Source organism: Botryllus schlosseri, chromosome 5, assembly GCF_051294905.1.
Source record: "Botryllus schlosseri isolate E-star chromosome 5, Bs_hap1, whole genome shotgun sequence".
Lineage (NCBI taxonomy): Eukaryota > Metazoa > Chordata > Ascidiacea > Stolidobranchia > Styelidae > Botryllus > Botryllus schlosseri.
Genome location: NC_137240.1, coordinates 10,644,275 through 10,652,085, shown reverse-complemented (window position 1 = coordinate 10,652,085; position 7,811 = coordinate 10,644,275). Strand labels below are relative to the sequence as shown.

The following is a 7,811-nucleotide window of genomic DNA, read 5'->3' as shown; positions in this document are numbered from 1 at the left end:
CTTTCTGAAGAGTTTCTTATGCAGGCATAACTTCGACATCAAATACCAATACAAATTTCCAATTTGATCTTCTGGTAAGTCTGCCGGCGCTTTGGACGGAGTACGCTGAGCCAATCTAGATTGCATCATCATCAATTTCTTGTTGATAAGAAAAGATCCGTGAGTTTGATGATGTGGTTCCTGGCACGCGTTTCGAGGCCTTTCACACAAAGCTGTGAAGTACGAGACTAAACCGTCAGCAAAGATTTCGTCAAATTCTTGCGGTATTTTAAACATTATCATTTGGAACTCCGTCACATTTTCCATCCTGATTTCCAAATTTTCAATTGGTCTCATTCTTTTCCTCTTCACAATTTTTGGTTTTGGAGTCTCATCTTCGTCGGCGGTAGAATCATCGTCGCTTATAATCAGACGCTTATCTGGGCGTCTTACATAAAAATATATGTATCCATTCTGAGTCAATACAGTAGATGAAACGTCACGGCTTTCTCGATAAACGGTATTGTCATCATAGACAACTGCGGTACCATCCTTTTTCAATACGTTGGTGACGTAGTGTCCCGCGTTGACCGATTCACCAAGCCTTGAAACTACGGCGTATAAATTAAAGCACTTGCCTCCATACTTAATCTTTTCCGCTGCTGCGAGGCTGTAGGAAAGAATATTGCTGCGATCGTTCCTTGGTGCATGAACGACCAATAAAGTCGGAGTCGACAAGATCTGACGATGCATATCCACCACAGAGTTACATTTCAAACAATGTTCTGTGGTCGAATCATCGAATTGTTTTCGGATATTGTCCTCCAGTGACTCAGTTGCATTATCCCCCACAACAAGACGAATGACTGTGTTGTTTGTGGTCGATTGATTTATGAAGCCACAGGATTGGCAAGCTCCTCGTAATTCAATATGCGTGTCGCAATTCAGTTTGGCCTTTTCTAAAATTGTGGGAATATTGCTGAGCTCGAAAAATTCTATGGCGTCTTGTTGTTGTCCCTCTGGAAACTTACAAGCCTCAGCAGATTCCCTGACGGCATTTTCAACTTCCTGATCCGTACTTTCCTTGCGGTTTACTAGATTAGAAATGATTTGGGCTGTATGATTAGTGGATTGGATTTCTTCGATATCTCCTGCCCAGCTACACGGAATGCACGAAGCTACTGCCTGTACAATTGAATTAAACCAACATGTGTTTCCCATGTTCTTCAATCCTATGACGGCGACATCTTTCAGAATGAATCTTTCTTTGGATTTTTTGACATCGGAATGGACGGCCACTGATGTTCTTGCAAAATCGTAAAGAATCCAATGGCGAAAATGTGTTTGATCCAATGGGAATTTCTCGGTTTCTGCCGAGCATATCACCCGGGCGACAAGGCAAACGCAAACTCCACAGCTACTGTTGTCTACCTGCTTCAACACATTCCTTGCCTTGCACCGCGCCCTCAGTATCCGCTGTTTGCTAGACTTTGAGCGACGCAATATGGAGCGTAATCGTTGTTCCACAAGTTTGGCCAGATCCTCTTTATTTTTTGAAGAAGAATCAATCAAATACCACATGTTGGAATGTTTTGAGTACCACAGAAGAAAAAAGTGTTCATTGTACAGAACAGGGAGAAGAAGGTTGTCTGGAACATCTCCTGCAGCGTTCATCAGTACAGAAGAAAATTTCACAGCTGCTGATTCCTCAATTTCCGTTGGGTTTTGGAATAAGATCAAGTTATTATATGTGTTCGAAAAGCCGAATCTTTTCATGCCCAGGTCTTTATTCAGATTCATAACGCACTGAGAAATATATGAGTTGACCACGTCTGCCGTAAGCCACCCTGGATAAGTCGTGTTTAAAACATGCGACTGAATTTTGTTCATGACAATGTCATCAGGATCCAAACACAAACAGTAAACGTCAGTAGTAGTATACACAGTAACGGGACGCGCCCCAATCACCGTCGAGTATTTGATCACGTGACATCTGTTAGCCAATCAGAATGCAGAACGATGTGGGTGTGGTTCCAATACGAGAGAGGTTTTGGTTGTGTGAGAGATGACATAGTTCCAGTCCAGTAACGCTGAGATATTTATTACGTCATTGCGTAAGTTGATTACTTTCAATTGCGTATTGCAGCATGTTCATGATTACGTCACATGCGATTACTTTAGATATTACGAGAGCGACTTTGCTTAGTTCACGTAACGCTGAGATATGATTACGTCAACATTGCATTGATCGCCTTTGTTATTGCAGTTGAAGCAAGTGCAAGGCAATATATAACGTATAATATTTATTACATGATTATTCGCTGTACGCTGTAGATTGAATATGTCAAAGATTACTGCTAATGATATATACGTCATAATGGATCGAATTGACCTGATGAACTGGTATAGGTTTGCACGCGAAAAACTTGAGCTATCTGACAATGAAATTGCCGAATGTCAATACATGGATTGCTATAACTTAACCGAGCAACGATATCAAATGATACAGTTATGGATTCGTAAAAATGGTCGTTGCGCCACAATGAACAAACTTGAAGAATTAGTTCACAGTTGTCAGATACTTTCAAATAGCAATTCAAATGCTCTGTTGAAAGACATAACGTACTAAGAGGGAAATTGCGTGGACTAGAGAATAATGACGATGCTCTCAGAAGACTTCAATATCGGTTTATTCGTAATCATATGCTCATGTATGCGAAACTGTTATTGCTTTTACATCGCAAATCAAAAAAGGGATTCTGATATCAAAAAAGTGTGTCAAGATCTCAAAGAAGCTTTATGCCTTGTTCTGAACGATTAGTAAATGTGCTTGTTCGTTATTAATAAACTGCACATGTGTATTTGATTGTTATAAAAGTCACTCAACGGAAGTGAATAGACAAGTCTGAACCTGTCTATATTGCAGCATATTCGAGATAGATTGTGCAATAACCTCTAAATACGGAGAGTACTAAACTTGAGTGACCTGCTTATAAACACAAAGCTGCTCTACAGGGCTGAGCAATTAAATCACCTCGTATGCTATCTTGATGTAAGTCTATCAGCACTGAAAATCATTGAACACAACAATCATAATCACAGGAAGCTTTTATTTCCACGCACATAGCAATAAAACTAATACAATTGATATCGCATTCAGCGCGCTTCCGAGACAATTCAAAATTGCTTAGAATTGTTTGGCATCCATCTACGATTGCCGTATTGCGTATTGCTATTTGCAAAGGCTCCATTAGCATTGCCAACATTCCGGAAACTTGCATTGGCATTCGACATGCCACCATTCGAATACCCAGCAAAGTTACCATAGCCATTTGGAAATCCCGCTTTAGCGCGATCCATAGGCTGTATTTGACCATTCGGTGCAATGTAACGCGATGTTTCTTGTAAAATCCACCCCAGTGGTGAATTTTCTACGTCATCGACGACGTTAGACGGAGAATATAATATATATTCATCAGCGAGATTGATTTGCTGAAAGTATTCGATACCTTCTCGAGTGTAATACGCAACGAGCTTCCCATTATGAGTTAAACTGGCTTTGAATCTTTGTATTGCACCATTCGTTGGAAACACATGTACTTGTCGAGTATCGATCAGCTGATCGTCTGCAGTTTCGAAATTATCTCATGTTGTTGATGAAAATGATCAGCTTACGTTATTATAAGCACCAAAGCATGATTTAAATATTTTCAAATATTCCACTTTTTGAATATTATTACTTTGGTTCTAACTTTGAAACAACAATTATTAATAATGTTTTTTTCATTATTCATTGAAATCATTGTAGCTTATAACGGGTGAACTGAACATCTTTTTAATAATATTGTTGCTTTGTGAATATCTTATTGATTTTTAGGTAAATTATCGATTATCTTGTATAGTTGATGAATTAGTTTGTACAAAAGACGTTCACTGTTATAATCTACACGATTTCAATGATTATTAAAAATAATTTTAATATTAAATCTAACAAAGTAATAATATAAAAAATTGGCTAATATTGTGAATATCTTATCATTGTGAAATTAGCAATTATCTCGTGTTGTTGATGAAAATGATCATCTTACGTTGTATTAGGATTTATTTTACAAAACTGTAGTGTAAAGGTCTTTAGTACTTTGGAAAAAGTAGTTTCTATCTACTTTACTAAATTTGATGTAAAGTGTTCGACGATTTAAAAAATTGGTATTTATTTTACAAAATTCCCAGTATAAAAGTTTTTTACAAAATCGACTTGAGTAAGTACTGTCACTAGGCAAACCCTAACAGAGTGTACTCTGATAAATGTAGTAGTAGTAATCGATTATCGCGAAATAAATAGATAACATACAATATGTGCGTTGCTACGATGTCTCATAAATACTTTCATTTAATGTATACAAGTAGGTTATTTATACGTTAAGTCAAGAATGAAAAATTAACGCTGTCTCCATAGAAAGATATGTAAATATACTAGAACGGTTACATCTGGACGCCTGCAAGTAAGAACGTAAGCTGATCATTTTCATCAACAACATGAGATAATTGCTAATTTCACAATGATAAGATATTCACAATATAAGCCAATTTCTATATTATTACTGAATATCTTATCATTGTGAGGTTTATTCAACTCTCATTAATTCAGGATTCTAGAACTACTGAAGTCTCATGGAATTATAAAATACCGTGCTTTGCAAACAATGTAAAAATAATAGAAGCGAAGTTAGGTTGGTTCCCTGGGGACATCTATGCCTTTGTCAGGAATGTTCATCCATCGATTAGGTAATTGAATACGCGCGCTTATCAATGCCTCTTGAAAAGCTAGTGGACGGGAAGTGAATACCCTAGACAAGTCCGAACCTGTATGTGTATATATTGCAGCATATTAAAGATAGCTTGTGCAATAGCCCTAAATACAACAAAATGCGGAGAGCTGATATCGCAATAGGTGCGCGGTATTCGACAATAACAAAACGCAATTGTTCGAACTTAGTGGATCCCATACCACATTGTTAGCTCTAAATACTTAACCGTTGAAAAATCTATTCCCCAATGAGTTAGACAGCAATGCGTTAGTCGTAGCGATTCAATCGTGTGCTCTATAATAACAAAAACACAAATGACTTAGTGGATATCACTTCTAGCTCTAAATACCAGTCGCATAGCTGAGGCTAAATGCCGTAAATAACTACTGAGTTGGCCGAGTGGTGATTTACTCGCTCGGAAATCGTCACTTCTTGCACTTTACTAAAAATTTGCTGCTACTAAAATGTTAAAATGTACTTTTTTCAATGGCCTTGAGGACCAGCGTCAGTTTCATCTATATCCTATCATGCATTTTCACACAGCAGAATGACTTATCGCATCGTAAAATAGCAAAAATACATCGAGAATCTGCAGACTTTCACTGCGAAATATTTGAGTTTTACGAATTATCCTTCATAGTGAGCTTACATATTGGATATCATCCAAACCCTCTCGATATCGAAATAATTGAATATTTGGAGTACTCAAGTATAGGTTTCGCCTGCTTGGGCTATACTTAATCAAGCGATTATCTGTTTAGACTAGAGTTTTCAGTTATCAGACAAATAATACCTTCAATACTTACTTTTTTTAGTCACTCGGAAATCAACACATCATGTACTTTGGAAGAAATTTACTGGTAATAGAATGTTGAAATGTACTTTTCCATTGGATATTATTCAAAACCTAATGAAATTTCGCGTCGAGCGAGCAAAATCAATATTATGCTCAAATTATATCAAATATTGGACTTATTTCCAACTCGCAGTACAACTCATTAGGGTCTTATTCTAATACCTGCATAATTGTTTCATGTCGAGTATAAGGCTATTTAAATCATCACTAAAACGCCGCTGGCGTGCTTGTCGGTATCTGAGATTATGCACGCTTGTGCCTATCACAGAATCGCAGAGTTTTCGGTGAACTTTGGCCTCGGTTGGACTATAGATTACTAACCTACGGATAGATACGCAAGTCCCGTCGTTACGCTCCGACAAGCAGTTACACTTGTTGCTGATCAATCCAAAAGAAGCATAATTGGTGAAGTTATAGCTTGCGTCCTGAGGGCTGAAATGTAATGAAACTGGTCTTAATCGAGAGCTACTGCCTCACTGATTCCGAAAATACAAATTCAAATCGTGCCGGGGATATGGAACCACCTCAAAACATCCCTCAAAATCTGAAAATCGGCATAGTTCCAACAATGGCACCACCGCACCAGCATGAACATAACAATGGCCAATTTCGTCAAGCGATTGTTCAGAGCAATGCCGATTTTCAGACTTTGAGGGATGGTATGACATGGTTCCATTTCCCTGACAAGATTTTAATTTGTATTCTCAGAATCAGTGCGACAGTAGCTCTCGATTAAGACCAGTTTCAATAAATTTCACCTCTCAGGTCGCAAGCTATAACTCCACCAATTATGCTTCTTTTGGATTGATCAGCAACAAGTGTAACTGCTTGCCGGAGCGTAACGACGGGACTTGCGTATCTATCCGTAGGTTAGTAATATATAGTTTTACCACCCCTGCTCTAAACCGTAACCATAACAACTTGAGTAAGTACTGTCACTAGGCAAACCCTAGCAGAGTTATGCTCAAATTATATCAAATATTGCATGGAATATGGCAAATAAACACGCCAAGTATTATCAAGTGAAGGAAAACAAACGCCTAATTCCCTCTAGATACATATTTATTCGGAAAATATCCCATTACAGGGTGAGTACAGTTGATTTCTCAAGGTCTTCCTATCTTCCCCACTTAAGCGCGGTAAGACTAGTTTGACTTCGCGGCATTCAGGATTATATCTCACGAAGCTCTGAATGGAATTCACGTATTCCACGTCGACTATCGTTCTGTTGCTATCACTGAGGTCGATTGCCTTTAGCTGTTCATTGAATAATAGGCGATTTAGATCAATTTAAAAAATACAGAAACGAACTGCATCGCTACATCGGGATCTACTATTGAGCAGAAAGATCTTACTGTGGCGCATCGCTTTCCCGTCTCTTCGCTCAGATTCCTGATTTGCATGGAAAGCATCTTGCAATTACTCAGATTAAATTCTTCCACACGGGAATTGCACAGGACTTTAGTTAGTGTTTTGTAGCAGGATGAAATGCCAGGATTTCTACTTAAATCCAGCGAGTGCAGCTAAAACATGGTGTAATGTTCAAATATTTTACGAGACTACAAATGACTCGACACCTGTAATAGATTAGTCATAATATTATTTATCAACAGTTGAGCAATTTTCGCGATGTCTGCTCCTAATAGCAAAACTGATGCAACACCGAAGACAATAATGAAGCTCGAAAGGTTATTGAAGAAACCATCTAAACTAGATTTAAAATGAATGAACGATTGAAAAACCTCTTGCTTAGAAGCAGTGATAGTATTTATTTTCAGACGTGATCAGAAACACTTTATTGATGATAAAAGTTCTATCGATCGATGAAATGTCATGCTTGAGTATGACTGAAACTCACATAAGCATTAGACTGTGATTGATTATTTCAGTTACAAACATAGCGGATCTAGTTCAAATGATCACCTCATGAATTCCGAGACCTTTATTTAATGAGATTAGTGAGTCTTCGTCCAATTCGCAAGCTGAAAGTCGAACGTTTTTCGTGTTATGCTTTCTTACAAAGCATCCAACTTCTTTCAAACCTGTCGGTTCCATATCCGTATTATAACTCAGATCAAGGTTTTCGACCTACAATTACAGTAATTTATTTCAAAATGACACACAAAACTATAGAAACGAGTGAGTACCTCGATAGAAGCAAAACTTTC

At 37.9% G+C, this 7,811-nt stretch overlaps 1 long non-coding RNA gene across 1 annotated transcript; it reads right to left on the bottom strand.

The window, feature by feature from the left end:
* Positions 1-3,072: 3,072 nt before the first annotated feature.
* On the bottom strand, positions 3,073-7,805 carry LOC145438980 (uncharacterized). Its single transcript, XR_013915063.1, has 4 exons — positions 7,791-7,805; positions 7,686-7,731; positions 7,567-7,625; positions 3,073-6,900 (listed from the first exon to the last, which is right to left on the bottom strand). It is a non-coding gene; the product is annotated as an uncharacterized LOC145438980 (long non-coding RNA).
* Between the last annotated feature and the right edge of the window lie 6 nt (positions 7,806-7,811).